Source organism: Chroicocephalus ridibundus, chromosome 2, assembly GCF_963924245.1.
Source record: "Chroicocephalus ridibundus chromosome 2, bChrRid1.1, whole genome shotgun sequence".
In the NCBI taxonomy this organism is placed as follows: Eukaryota; Metazoa; Chordata; class Aves; order Charadriiformes; family Laridae; genus Chroicocephalus; species Chroicocephalus ridibundus.
The window spans coordinates 73089522-73105103 of NC_086285.1; the positions used below are offsets into that span (position 1 = coordinate 73089522).

Sequence of the window (15582 nt, forward strand, 5' to 3'; positions counted from 1 at the left end):
TATGATGTGCTTCACTGAATCTGTCCAGGACAAAGCAGGTAAGCAACAGGCATCCTAGTACTCAGGATATTTCTGGACGAAAAGTATGCGCATAAGCATTATGAAACTTTGGTAGCATTTCTGCCCATCCTTAATCTTCCTGCAAGTGTAGGTGAGTTATCTAATAAATTTTTAAAAGTACAACCTTTGTAGTAGGGATGAGCCGGTTGCAAATTTTTTATGCCAGGGAAGATAATTAAAAGAGGACTCCAGGCCTTTTTTTTTTTTAATCTTGAGTTTCAGTGATGTGAATTGCTAAATATGTCTGAGAATGCAAAGGTATCCACAAACCCTTCTAATCCTATTTACTTGTAGAAGAGTTGAGGTTGCTCGTAACCTTACAGTCTCAGGTCAAAAGCTGTTCTGAAGATGGTATCGCTTTGGACATTTTGAAGAGGAGCGGGAGAAGGGAAATAAACTGATACTCAGGTAGCATTATTTAAAATAAACTATGATAAATGGCATCTACCTCCTCCCTCAAATGTACACTAGATAGGTCTCTACAGGGTAAATAGTCGTGGCCGTTTTCTGTGATGCTAAAAAATGTAGGTTTCAGCTCTTATTTCTTCTTAAAAAGGAAATAATAACTCTCAAGAAGGCCAATGCAAGTAGAAAACAAATTAATCTGGCCATGTTTTGCTCTGAACTGTGCTGCTGCGCTCCTATGGTAACCCCAACCAAGAAAAAAATTTGGCTTACCGTATCTTTTCCCTCTAAATGTCTCATTCTGACCATACAACTATTCTATTTTCTGGTTAAACATTACATGGAGTGTGTTAATTTCTGCTTCAGCTAATTTAGCTATACTAAATGCAAATGCTTCCTGTACTTATGAATACAATCTGTTCATAGTGAATAGTTTTGAAGATCTGGATGAGTTAAAACAGCAACAGTATCCATGTGGGAACAATCTTCCTTGGACAACTCTTATGCATTGATTCATAAATTCTTTCCATAGGAAATGTCTGTGGAAAATCTCCAACACATCCAGAAATGCACAATTCAGTTACTTGAGTTATTAGTAGTTCTTAATACGTACTGCTTCTCCCTTTATTTCTTAATTTATATAAGCATTGGCCCTTGGGTTCACATGAGACCCCTTTATGCTTATTTTCCATTATTATAGAATGTCTGTTTTTAATAACTGCAGTAACATCCGTCATTAGTACTACCACATGAACCTATTGAAAAGCAACTTCCAGCTCTGAAATATCTAATTTGTGCATCTAATGGGTGTGCTAAGGCACCTCTTCACCTGCTGTTACCGTTCTGCATGTCTGACTTACTCTGTGGAATAAAGACCTGGTTGTTTGATTATGAAACAAGCGTACCATTATCTAACTTAGAGTACAGAATTTTGGGAAATCTTGAAAAAAAACTCAGCCATGTGAGACATGAGGGTGACAGTGGTGGGAGCATAATGGTAAACCTGCAAGTGAACTTCTGAGACCCATGGCATTCGCGATCCAGAAAAAGTGGAGCAGAAGAACAAAGTGGGTAAGTATGGCTACTCGGATGTCAGAATGTGCCCAGTTTGTCACGGACATTGGAGGCTGAAGGGTTTTTTTCCACTCCAACAATACATTTTGGAAGTGCGAACCCTGTGCTCAGTTGCCCAGAGCAGAGGGTTTAAGCATACCTGGGTGGTTTTCTGCTCATCTCTGGCAATTTATCATGAACTCCTGCCAGAGGAGTTTGGCTCTTTACACTAGACGTTGCAGACTCCTCAGGTAGCTCCTGTTCATCCAGCCACTGGTACAGCAGTGCCAGGTGTTGCCTTGACACGAGGAGGAGTTCTCCTTCAGCTGAGCCTAGTTCTACCAACCCTGCTTGTGATGTGGTCCCACCAAAGGAACCCACGTCTTTCTTGAATTAAAACTTGCATAAACTTTATAAGAACTTTAGGCAACTGACAGCAAATCGCAGCTAGCCGAGAAGAAGAAACTAGCACTTATGGTCCATGTGGGTCCAGCAATAAAGTTTTTAAGTCATGATGGCACCTTATGAAAATCTTTTGTCAGTCAAAGACAAAAACAAAAGCTTAAGACCTTTTCACAAAGCATTTGTCCTCTGATGTTTGTATTTGACAGACTCCAGTTTATTCAGTATTTCTCTCTTTTTCTATTTTCTGCCTTCCTCAAATGGTGGCTCTTCCTCATGATTCCACTGTTCAACGCTCGGGCAGGTTCAGGGCTACAAGTTAATGCCCAGTGGATATTGCAGACCTCATCTCCGAGCAGCATTTCTCTCATGTTTTGTACAATTCTTGACTGGCCGCTTCTCTCCAGGTTAGACCAATAATTCCAAATACCATCAGATTTCTCACCTCCCAGTCCAAAACAAGACTGTAGCTCATTCTCCCTCTTAGCAGGAATGCTGCGGCAGCAGAATTCTTTGGGTAAGCATTCTGTGGGTTTCTTTTAAAAACCAAATTAGTCATATGCAGAGTATGTCTAGAGTGGAAAAAAGCCAAAGATAGAAGGCCCTTTTCAGATCTAGCTATGCCAGTTGAAGAAAATGATCTTTCCAGCTGCCTCTAACCCTTGCCAGAGGTTACAGCAAGCTGACCTGCTCATGAGGGAGCGTGCTTCAGGCAAAATGAGTGAAGTTGACTTAAGGTGCTTCAATATTTAGTCTGTTTATCACTCAGTTTATCCTGACTTGAATGGGTTTACGAGACTTCAGCAGGTTTATGAGTGCCCCCATGATGCTGAGCCACAGGTCAGAGGGGACAGTAATCTCTAGTGTGGGTAATAAGTCTCCAGCTAGGAGAGGGATATTAGTAGTAACCTTTTCAGATGGCAGAGCAATATGCAAGACAGAACATGTTTCCACAGTTCTGGACTAACATAAATATTCTCTGTCATCAGTATAGCACCTTTCCCTCATCGGATTGCCCTAGCAGTATAAGCAACTTTATACAGTATCATCACATTTGCAGGCCCTCGTCCTCATGAGGGACTTCAACCACCCCAATATCTGCTGGAGGGACAACACTGCAGGACAGTAAGTAATCCAGGAGGTTCCGGGAGAGCATGAATGACAACTTCCTCCCCCAAGTGACAGAAGAGCCAATGAAGAGAAATGCTCTGCTGGACCTCATACTCACCAACAAAGAGGGGCTCATTGGGGATGTGAAGATCAAAGTCAGACTTGGCTGAAGAGCCCATGAGATGGTGGATCTTCAAGATGGCGTCTTCAAAGATCTGCTCAGAGAAGTCCCATGGGATAAGAACCTAGAGGGAAGGGGGGCCCAAGAAAGCTGGATAATATTCAAGGATCATTTCCTCCAAGCTCAAGAGTGGCCCACCCCAACGATTTCCAAAAATGCCAGAAGGCCTGTGTGGATGAACAAATAGGTCCTAGCCCAACTCAAACACAAAAAAGGAAGCATACAGAGGGTGGAGGTAAGAATGGGTAACCTGGGAGGAATACGGAGACATTTTCCGAACATCTGGGGGACAAAGCTAGGAAAGACAAAGCCCAAATGCAACTGAAACTAGTGAGGGATGTCAAAGGCAACAAGAAGGGTTTCTATAAGTACATAGGTGACAAAAGGAGGGCTAGGGAAAATGTGGGCCTATTTTTTACGAGACTGGGGACCTGGTGATACAGGACGTGGGAAAGGCTGAAGTACTGAATGCTGCCTTTGTCTCAGAACAAGACCGGCCTTCAGGAATCCCAGGTCCAAGAGACCAGGGGGAAAGGCTGGAACAACAAAGATGTACCCTTGCTGGAAGAGGATCAGGTCAGGGAATGCTTAAGCAAACTGGACATATAAAACTGGTCCACGGGCTACGACAGGATGCACATATGAGTGCTGAGGGAGCTGGCAGATGTCATTGCAAGACCATGCTCAATAATTATCTTTGTCCAATCACGATGACTGGGAGAAGTGCCCAAAGACGGGGGGAAAGCAAATGTCACTCCTGTCTTCAAGAAGGTCAAGAAGGAGCACCGAAAGAACTACAGGCTGGTCAGCCTCACTTTGAGCCTGAGAAGGTGATGGAGCAGCTAATCCTGGAGACCATTTCCAGGCACATTCAGGACAAGCAAATCATCAGGAGTAATCAGCATGGCTTCACCAAGGGGAATACGTAGAAGGCTGAACTTTAATTTCTTCCAGATTATAAATAAATTAAAAAAATTAAAATCCTTTTATAAGAAATGGTCTCTGTGCTTAGTTCACAGGACATTTCTCTTAAACTCTCAGTACATCCTAAGTAATTTAGCACAATACTAGTAGCTTTGATTTCAGGGGTGAAGGAGACTGTTAAGAAATGTCAAAGATTACCTTCCATTAGACTTGCCAGTTTGTAAACATGAAAGAAAACACACATGGCATTTGACTATGCCCTGATACTTGCTGATCACTCTAAGCAAAAAGCAGGTATGACAAGCGTTCTCATTTAAGTTGTAGTCATTACCTCATGCTTCATCCCTTCTGTTGATAGCAACCTTGTCACGCAGCCAAACAAACAACAACCAGCATAAACAAAATCGATCATTCTCGTTCTTATAGTACAGAAATGTACATAATAAAACCCATCAATTCCCACAGAGATACACTTTAAAACAGTTAAGTTGCAGCTATGAAAAAGAGATATAAAACAAAAACAGGCTAACAGCATCTAAAGCTATTCTGTTGAGATGTCTGCGGCTGTAAATGGGTTAGTTTGGCTTTTTGAGTTATAGTTTACAGACACATCTATACAAGATTATCGTTATGAGTTACTGTTGTGTATGTTTAATGGATTTTCCTGCTCTCTGGTACTGCACGTTTCTAGTCTGGAGTTTTGCTTCTTGCCAGATCTAATCAGCTAATGCTATGTTTTACGATATTTACTTGTTAGCTACTAAATTTTGAATTCTCAGACCAAGGAACGAAGGAGTGTGTGATACACATTTGATTTGATTATGTGAAAACTGTCTCTATTGTCATTTATTTGAGCTATAGGTATATTTGCCTTGTGAAAGTCAAGAGGCTTATGCTTCTCCTGCATCTCAGAGAAATATTTTAATATCCCTATTTAGATGCAATTTAAAGTATTTGAATGTGTTGCCTTAACTTTACATATTATTGCCTTCTTGGTAGCCCTTACACAGCTTCTATTAGCCTACAACTAGTCTAGGGCCCTATCTTACAATCCTGTTTCATGCAAATAACCATTATCAACTGCTAATACATGTGAACTCTTCCTCACCCAGTGACTACCTTAATTGACAATGACATTATGAAAAAATCTGAAATAACACCTTTGAATAGCGTCTGCTTTTATTATTTTTTTTTAATTGTCTGCCACTCTTATTGAATACATGGCTATTGCCTAATAGGATCTATAAGCAGTTTGGTGGAAAACACCTTTCATTTTCATCACATTGGACTTTCAGTGACCGCAGGAATTGGAATTAGTAAGGTATCTTTGCTATGGCTCTGCTTAGTCACCCCTGAGAGGCAGCTCTTGAAACACCATCACCAACCTGAACTACGATTTGGGACAGTACAGTGATGAACTTAATATCAGACTTAGAAATGATCTCCAGGGTAAGTTCCCTGTACAGAGTTCACAAGATCAGGCTTAAATTGAGAAAGATAATTTGTATTGCACCATAAATTTAAATAAATAATACCTATGTCATCAAAATAGCAGACCACTTACACCACCTCTGTATAAGAACAGCAGTACCAGAGAAAACTGAGAAAATCTGATTTGGAGAGGTATAAACAGAGCTTTTGTGTGGTGCAAAGGACTGCTGGAAAAATTAGTGTGAAGGTAAAGGATGGAATTTCCGACGGGAGTCAAGCGACTTTTAGCACAGACTGCAGATAAGCAGCGCAGTGATAGTTTGATGTGGTTTTACTGGCAGTAACCAAAGACAGGCAAATACTAGCGCTGTGAAAATTTTATCCATCTTAGTAACTCGGTTCCTCTTTGTACTGCTTATCTCTCAAAAGCACGTATTAAAGTACCGCAAAATGCAACACATGACACTGATCAGCTTCAAACATCTGTTGTGTAGCACATGGAAATGCACTCCACGGAATTTCTAAGGAAAGCTGCCTTGTAAACACGCAGGAAAGCTTTACTGATTCTCTTCTGTAGGGAGTTAAATTCAACTAAAAATCACAATTTTTAAAAATCAGGAAAAATATATATGGAAAGAAGGAAGCAGCAGAAGCTTCCCCCCACCTCGCGCCTTCCTAAGCACAGGAGTATTTACATTCAACAGCAAACAGCTGCCTTTCCCATTGCCCCATCAATCACCCTACAGGGCCCGATAAGGGTATTTCAGTGACCGCTTCGCGAGCAGGGACGGAGCCCGGGAGCGATTCCCATCTCTCAGGTCCCCGCTGCCCACGCCAGCAGAGGCTGTCGGCGCGTCAAGACGAAGCGTGGTCGTGCACCACCTCCTCCCACCCCGATTCCCGCGGAAAGGAGATTCAGGGGTGAGGTCGGGGCTGAGCTGCGGCCGGCATGGCTGGCAGTGAAGTGCTGCGCTACTACGCGTTTCACCAGTCAGAGAGTCAAGTTACAGCGTGATTCAGACGCATGGGGCAAAGCAAACCCAGGGTACGGCGTGAGCCGGCCGAGACTCGAAAGGTGATCAGCCCTGTCACCGCTACAAATTGAAACCATGATGTAAGCGGAGGAGGGGATGACAGCAGTATTAATAAACGATGAGGTAGCATCTGCAGAGTAGACAAACCCGACTAATCAAAGTCGCGCTCCCTCTGCTGACCTTATCACTCGAGGTGAGCCAGCCAGAGGGTATAATCCCTTCTGACATTGCTTCCCTGTCCAAATTTCCAGGGCAGGCCCTAAATACAAGCGAAACAGATGCCTATTCTGGGCAGCCAGTATTTTTCAAAGGCGCTTGAGAGGAACATCTGTAAATCCCTTGATCACCTCACTATTTTGGAGATGGGCCAGGCTGCGGGCACAGCGCAGCTGCGTGGCAGGGTCAGCAGCATCGCCGCTCCCTGCGGCCAGCGCCGTCGCACCCTACGCAGCTCACTGCTGGCCATCCACCGGATTCCAGACGGTGTCTCTGATCTCTGAACTGAACTTTTATACCCCTACCATGCGTAATGCAACAATTCATTTTGTGATAAGCATTTGATATTTATATAACCGGAGATGAGAGAGAGGAAAAAAAAAATCTGTCAGAAATAGCTTTACAGATGAGTCTTCTCATTGTCTAACAAGCTTTTCATTGTTTTTAATTTTCATTTCTCTCCATGGTTCAGGGCACTTTGAAAAAAAAAAAATCTATTCAGCAGTTTCCCACTCATAATTCAAGAAAGAGAGTCATGTATTATAATAGAGATAATTAGCTTTGACTGAAAATAATAAGCTTGGCACCAAATATCCCCCACTACTGCACAGAATAACCATTTATCGTCTTATATACTCTCCATCAAGCCTAATTACTGCAACAGTAATTACTAACCTGTTGAAAGAACAAAAGAAAATGCAGCTAGCTCTGCACTGAAATAAGGAGAACATTGTGGATTCTAATAAGAAGCTCTTGGTTGCCCCCTCTTAGAGCACATTTACTTGCCATTTAGACCCTGTCTCAACACATACGCTTGTAACCCCTAAAAAAGAAAATACATCCACAAATAGTCTGATTACAATGGTTAGGTCCCATCCGTCTGGGCCAAACGTCTGTTTGGTTGGACTGAAGGAATGACACTGATTTTTCGATTTCTGGGAAGTCAAGACAGCAGAGCCCATCCCAGGCTGCGTGCTGTGACACCGCAGACTTCCATATGCTGGACAGCTTTGCTTGCCTACTCTTCTGACCCACCAAACCTCTCCCTGGCTGTTATTCTCTCACACTCTTCTCACGAGATATGCTGCCAATCACACCGAAGTGTGACAGTAAAAAAATTAAACAAATGCAGCCCTCTGTGTTCAAAGAATAACATGTGCTTAAAGGGTTTGAAGTATAATCTCTATCTGCAGAAGTGTACTGTGTTTATTATAGCATTTCTCCCTAGTTCCACCCCTTCCCATTGCTTAAATTCACTTAGAGCATCACCTCTGACAGCTGAGTAAGCCCTGGAAAAAAGCAGCGAGTGGCAGGACCAACCCCTTTTGCTGCTGAAGGTATTCCCCAGGCCATAAAAGAACCTGTATTTGGGAGAGCTTGTACAGCTACCTGAGAAAGAAGAGGGAAGCGTCATTAGTTTCCTTATATCCTCTTCCATCCAGGCCCCTGAACAGGACCTATCCCTCTGTCTTTGCCAATAGGAGCTGAAGGAACCTGGTGCCTTCCAGACGCCATGAGTACTTTACAAAATCTGGACTGCCAAAGTTGTTATGCTCATTGAATCCAGGCACTGGAACAATGCCACGCAGCATATGCAAGCATTCACAGCTAATCAACCCAGCTGAAATTTCGGATATTGAATATTCTCTGGGAAACTGTTCGAAATCAATCCACGGCATGTAAACAACACAACCCTCCCACCTCCAAAAGCCCCAACAAACTATACAGTATTTCATCACATAAATACAACCAAAAAATATAACCTAGAAAACCTCAGAACGACTAATCTGAAGCACTCAACAATCATGAGCTACACTCTGCCTCATATAATGAGACTGGTTTAAATCAGGAGAGGTTTGGGGCTTTTTTCAAGTTCTTGACGTTTTGCCCCCTGCAAAAGCCTCAGGGTCATTACATTTCAGTGCTTTTTCACCAGAATGATGAGACCTAGAAATTGTCTTTTTTTCCCCCCACTTTTAAAATCAGTGCTTTTCTCCCCCTGTTGCACAGTCCCAGATGGCACAAGCTTTAAGGATAATGCAACAAAGACTCCAAGGATCGCTTCCAACTGGTGTGGTCTCTTCCTCCAGTGGACATGCACTGCTAGAAGGCCTTCAAGTAACTAGCAGGGGGCTTCCCAAAATGATGAGAATACCAACAAATGCAGAAACCATGACACTCCTGATTATCCCATGCTCAGTGAGAGGGGGATGATATATTTTCAAAATAAAGGGGAAATTTCATAGCCTAATGGCTACGTCATTGGTGGGTTTGGAGGCAGAGTGCAATAAAATCACCAATGTTTTCTACAGCCTTTGCTTGGCTACAAACGATACATCAATATATTATTAATAAAAGCAAACACATTTTTCCTCCCCAAAACCACATTACCTAAATGTAATTTGATTCTGTGTTTTAGCATCTCATTAGTAAATTTAAGAGATGCTTATAGCAGGACCAAAGCCTAGCAGCTACTTAGTTGTAAGTGAAAATTTAAAACATCAGTAATATTTTCTTGATGAAACAACTGAGAGGCATATCCGATCCCTACCTAACAACGAAAAGGCCTGAAAAAAGTTTTGGTATGGCGTTCACCATTTAGAATAACACAAAGTCAGGCCAGCGCATCAGAAGCTAATGGAATGACTCCATTTTGCCCAGCAATAAAATGTTCATTTATGAGGTCGTTCCGCCTGCCACCATAAATTTCTCCTGCTAACCGAAAAAAGAAAAACCCCAACAACTCAAAATCGCTTCAATGGGATTTTTTAAAAAAATTCAGTTTTCCCACCTTCCTGATTAATTTCTCGTTTAACCACTGAACCGCATTTCTCCCAGTTCTTTTCCAACCAGCGCTCCTCTGCAACGCACACAATATATTCGCTAATTGGACCACAAAAAAAAAAAAGGAAAAAAAAAAAAGAATCGATTGTGAGTTGCAGGCACTGCTCCATCTGGAGAATGGCTATATGGGTCTTCAAAGACAACAGGCCTTTAGTATGTCTAGGATTTATACAGTTTGACTTGGTACTCTTCCGGAAGCCTGCTTTCACAGACTCCAAACTAGTTGCTTTATCCTGCATGAGTCACAGTGAAAAAGCCCACTCAGGAAAAATGTCCAAAGAAAACACCAGCAAACTAGTTAGTTGGAAGTAGGACAAGCCTATGCCAAAACCAGAAACTCAAACATATCCGAACTTTGGGAATATAGACCTTAACTTCAAATGTATTCCTCATGTCTACAACTGGTCTCAGAAGGCTAATTTGTGTAATTATTTCTACTTGTAATTATGTTGTTTGGTCACTAGTGCCTTTTGGCTGTTTTGATGCTTTCAGGAAAGGAAGTGGTTTCTGGAGACAAAGAGAAATGGAGCATAACTCATTCCATTTGGAAATGTTGCTTTCCTTACTAATAAATACTTCTTTAAGGGCTTTGGAGAGTCTCACCACCCAGATTCCCAGACACACTCCAAAGAAGTCACAAAAATGATTCTGACCTACCTCTATACGCGTATAAATCTGGCTTTTTGTTGAACAGAAGCTCCAAGACTCAAGACGATAAATTTACAAAGACTCTGCAGTTTTGCGTGCATCCAAACTTTTTGCCGAATCTAAAAGAGAGAGACACAAAATACAGGTTTTGTTTTCAACATGAGCACCCTTAGCATCTGACAATCTTTTGCCTGAATCTCCTCTTCAAGACTCATACCAACATCTCTGTTAAAAATCTCACAGCAACTCTTTTCAGAATAGGTGGATTATTGGATTATCTGATGCAAACACAGTTTTTACAACAGCTGTATTTTACAGGATGAGCCACACACGGGGAGTATGTTATAGACTTCTTCTTATACAGAAAGGGCTGAGCAGCTCTTTTCATTCATCTCAAATTCTTCTTTCCCTTTTAGAAGACTTCATTAAGGATATAAGATTGGCTGCAAAGAGAAACGCATTACAAAGAACTTCTCCAAGATATAACTGCCTACACAGCTGATTCAACAGGACATACAAAACTGGATATGGAGAATATCCACACATCCTTACAGATGGAAATGAAAATTCTCACGTTCTCGGTTAATACAGATCTCTCTTTCAGAATATTTTTATTATTCAGTTTGGAACATCTTAACAATTTCACCCTTTTCTGGCTTTACAACTTACCCCACGTGAAAAATGCAATGACTGGACATGTCTCTAGGATTTTATATGCATTCTTTTAAAAAACTTCAAATGTGGTCAGAGGTATTGTAAAACTGTCTCTGTGAACAGAGCCATCAGCTGGTCTGGAACTTCTTAGTCACAATGAAAAAAATAACCAAGTGAATTAACATTTGCCTTTGTGAGATTCTATGCTATGTACAAATAGTGCGCTACAGCCTTTCTTTATCAGGTAGATTCCCACCGCGTATAATTTGGCTTTGGCAATGCTTGGCTGCTGCTGGTCACCTGATCTATATTCACTCATTCTCTTCCTCTCCTGAAGAAAAGGTCAAACGTTGAAGTCCTTGCTCAGGTATTCAGACTGCTGCATCTTTCTTGACTCAACGCCACAGCCTGACTGATGCCTTTTGTTTTAAATGCATCTTAAGGCAAAATCTGAACCTAAACAAGAACTATCAGTATGTAAGGAAACTACGCCATCCCACCAGTTTCTCTAAAGAGCAACATACAGTTTTCTTCCATTCTGCTTTGCTGTTTTAACCACAAAGTATTACAATTTTTGCCCACATATTTGCCGGATAATTAAAGTCCTATTTCTGCTGTAATCCACACGAGACTCCCAGGCTCCATGCTCCTCCTAGTACTGCAAACATCTCATCCTCTGTCCTTTTCCAGTCTCTTTGCCCAGATAGGTCTATTTAGCCAAAATCTTGAAATCACTGCCTCCTCCTTGGCACTAAAGGTATCTCCCGCAGGGAATGCCCCAGAGATTAACATCAAGAGTATATAGATATAACAAGGTCTTTAAGTTTCCCTGCTCTAAACAATACCGCAGCGGTCTGAAACAGGTATAAGGGTTTCCATTGTCCTCTGTGAAAATGTTTAATGCCGTCCCTTCTCTCCTCCAAATGAGAAATCATGTGTTGCTTGAAGTTTGACTAGTCATGCCCTAAAGCAAACATATCTTCCTCGATTAATACGCCTACATCAGCCAAGAAAGCCTGGCTTCTTTCACTGGCACTCCTTGGCTTCCAAGTGTCCTGAATGAATCATTTTTCTTATTTCATGTTGGAGTAACTATGGATCTGCAGCTCCTTCGCCTTTAGCTGTCAGTTCAGACATAAGGTCAGCTCTACACAAAATGACCAAAACTCCTGTGTCCATCAGGTCCACCAAAACACTTTAAAAACTCACATATCTGGGTCCTTTTCTCAGTCACCAATTAACTTTTGCATTTACAGGTTGGTTTCATCTGAAACAGATAACAAACCCCTCCCCCACAAATCACTGTCAATAGTGTAATATCTAATTAGAAGCCTGTAAGCTTCCACAGTTCAGTGTACACAGTGTCTTTGTTCAAAGCCTGGGCTGCTGCGGCACAGAAAAGGAATTAACACCTCTTCTCCCATGACAGAGTGGTTGCTTCAGGCTAATACTGACCAACACTAAACACAGTCAAGTACTGTAGCTTGTAATGAGTAAACAACTGCAGTGCTGCCAGTCCTACAACTTTCCTATAGAGGAACATCCAGGAAAACTATTTTATATCTCCTACAAATACCATTTTGAAGGTATGTTTCTCACTTGTGCCAGAATATCCCAGTCATACAGCAATAAGTCCTGAGAAAGCTCCATAGACTTTTTCACAGCTATACAAATTTAGAGTCTTAATAGGTATTAAAAACTGAGTGCATGAAGGAAGCATAAAGCAGAGAGAAGCATTCTGAGACCCACAGGTGGGTGAGGCTGGTTTGCTACACATGGCGTGTGTGCGACTTTACATAGGGGTTGCTAGAGATGAAGTTACCGGAGCTCTGTATTGCGTGTGCAGTATTCTTGAAAAACCAGATTTGTTGTAACAGGGATAAAAATTTAGTTTACATCTCTCTGTCAGTGGGTCTTCAACTCCAGTGTACCAAAGACTTCTCTGAAAACAGAAATTCTGAGTCCAACTCATATGAATACGTTGGGAAACTTTTCCATGAGATCACCGAAGACTTAGATGCTATGATGTAAGATTCCCACACACAGCTTCTGGTCAGAATGATGCCCATCCTGCTCTGGCTATATTGGCTTTTGTGACTTTGGTGAAAGGGGAAAACGATGTGTGCTACGGCCTCCTTTCCCTGCACCACCTCACAACCTTTTGCATGCTTCTTCCAGTCAGAGGGAATGCAGCTCTGCCCAGCAGAAACAGGACCATGTGGCTGGAGAGGCGGCAACCCAAAGGATTACCCACCTTCTACTGGCTGTGAGCGCGCCTGTGGTGTGCTAAGCCAAAGCCCACCCAGAAGTCTCTCGATGGAACCGCGTTAACCCCAAACCCTGCCTGTCCCTCTCCGAGCCAAGCATAAAACACTGCTTCCAAACAGGGCTTGTTCCACCCGTGAAGTTGAAATAAGCAGCATTAGAAAATGGATCCATCTGAAACTGAGAGCGCCGAAACATTGGTTTTGTACTTTTCTTGATCCCTCAAGTATCTGGGACTTCTGATGCATCAAGAAAGAAACTGGGTACTTTAAGCAGCCTTTTAACCCACTGGCTAGATGGGGCGGGGGTCGAAATGGAAGCCGCCTAACAACAAAATCTGTGAACTCTGACCTTCTGTCTGAAGATGAAAGCTGAGCTAGATGATTTTTCTACAGATGTCATTAAGGCAGCTTTTAAGGCTACCCTGTTTGAACTCTCGCTTGCACTTTCAGTACTGTAAACAACCGCCGGAAGGAGAGTTAAGCGAGTGGAAGTCCAAAAAAATAAGGAGCATTTTCAGCAGTGGAGAATATCGATCATAGTGAGAAACCATTTGTACCCCGAAGGGCCATCAGCTGTCACTATTTCCCTGGCTCTGGAGCCATATTTAGGTGCCTAATAGGATTTAATTAACATATTCATTAATAGGTGGGTGGAGCTGTGTCAGCCTCAACAGATAGGGAACACTGACATCAAAATAGACTAATTAACATAATTTGAACCTGTCTAAACTCACAATTGATAGCAAACACAGAAATTGCAGCATCATATCAGAGAACTGGCATAAAATTAATTTTATTCATGCTTACAATGAGTGGCCAGAAACAAGTATGCAATATTACCTGAAGTGGTCAGTTAATGATTAATTAGTGCATAGGAACAATGGCTAATCAATGAAAGGCTTATTCCATTTTGAACTCACGGTCCTCTGAAACAGTTTGAATCTTATCTAAAACAGTTCTGGATGGTCTTTTCATCCTCAGAAGCATCTGTAGACAGCTTGTGGCAATGCCTTCCACAGCCTTAAGATGTATTATATAAGGCTGCGTCGCTTAAATCAGCTTCAAATTTCCTGCATTCAGTTGTCTCTTCGTGCGATTAGAAAAAAATGAGTAGCTCCATTCAAGTCACGCTTTTATACCATTCATTAATTCATCATCAAAAAGCTGAAATTTGGTTGTAGACATGGCCTAAATTCAGAGAGATCCCAATTCAGAGAGATCTGCTCGTAGACAGATCCACTTTTTCCTTCTACTGAGCTCCCAGTTGCCTGACAATGCCCCAGGGAACGGCAGGTCCTACTAGAAACATTTTGCTACAGCAGATACCACATAATTTCATCTTGTAAGTCCACTGTTAGGATGAGCACATTAAAAAAAAAAAAAAAAAAAAAAAAAGATTTCAGTCTGAAAACAGCAATTAAAACAGAAAAGCTGCTAGTATCAGATCCTGTGAAGGAGCAGTGGAAAGGAAAGGAGAGAGAAAATGGGCCCGAAGTGAGATCCTAGCAAATGGGAATGAAATCTCACTTGCTGGCACGTGCTTCAGTAAACAGGTTGCATACTACGCTCTGCTTCCCCACCACACTCCAATTCAAACGCTGCTCACATACGGAGTGTGAATGTTCATGTTCAAATCCCATAAGGTTTTTATTTCCTTTGCTTATTGACAAAACAGTAAAAACACTATGTTGAACAATTTTGCTACAAGAAAACAGCAGTTTGTCAGAACGATGGAATAAGGCATCCCTCAATGGAGAAAACCACAACGCTATTAGGCAGTGGAATGTAACAGAGATAGTTCATTATATGGATACTGAGAGATTGCATTATTTTCTCTTAAAAGGTAGCATTTATACTAGTTATACAGTATTACAGGCATACAAAAATTACTTGAAAAGGGAGCAGAGAATGATGTTGAGAGGTTAAGTGGGGTGTTCCCCTTTATCTGCTCAGACAATACAAAGCAAGCTGATATTCAAGGAAACTGAAAGGCAGTGAATTTACCAACAACAAAAGGAATTTTTTTTTATTCAGTGCCTGATAAATAAGCTATGAAACTTGCAGTCTTGAGACGTTATTAAAGCCAAGAGCTTATCGAGATTCAAAATGAGATTTTTGTATATGCACACAATAGACAAACTGGCAGTAGCTCAGAGTGGTAGGTTCTTTAGAAAATTTCCAACAAGACCTAGAAGCTAAAGTTCTACCTTCAAAATCGATTTAAGCACACGGTGATTACATTCGTATGATTAAACCCTGCTTCCATAATTGAATTCATCATTCAAGACTGTGCTGGTGCCAAGAGCCTCTTAACTGGAACTTACCCTACTCTTGTCCTGCCTCTCTGGGCAGT

General features: G+C 41.7%; 1 protein-coding gene across 4 annotated transcripts in view; it reads right to left on the reverse strand.

Moving 5' to 3' along the window:
* ATXN1 (ataxin 1) overlaps positions 1-15582 on the reverse strand; it is a 384505-nt gene that overhangs the window by 258683 nt on the left and 110240 nt on the right. For all 4 annotated transcript variants that reach the window (XM_063325865.1, XM_063325863.1, XM_063325862.1 and 1 more), the window contains one exon: positions 10318-10427. The gene's annotated coding sequence lies outside the window, so the exon portion shown is untranslated. The remainder of the gene's footprint in view (positions 1-10317; positions 10428-15582) is intronic.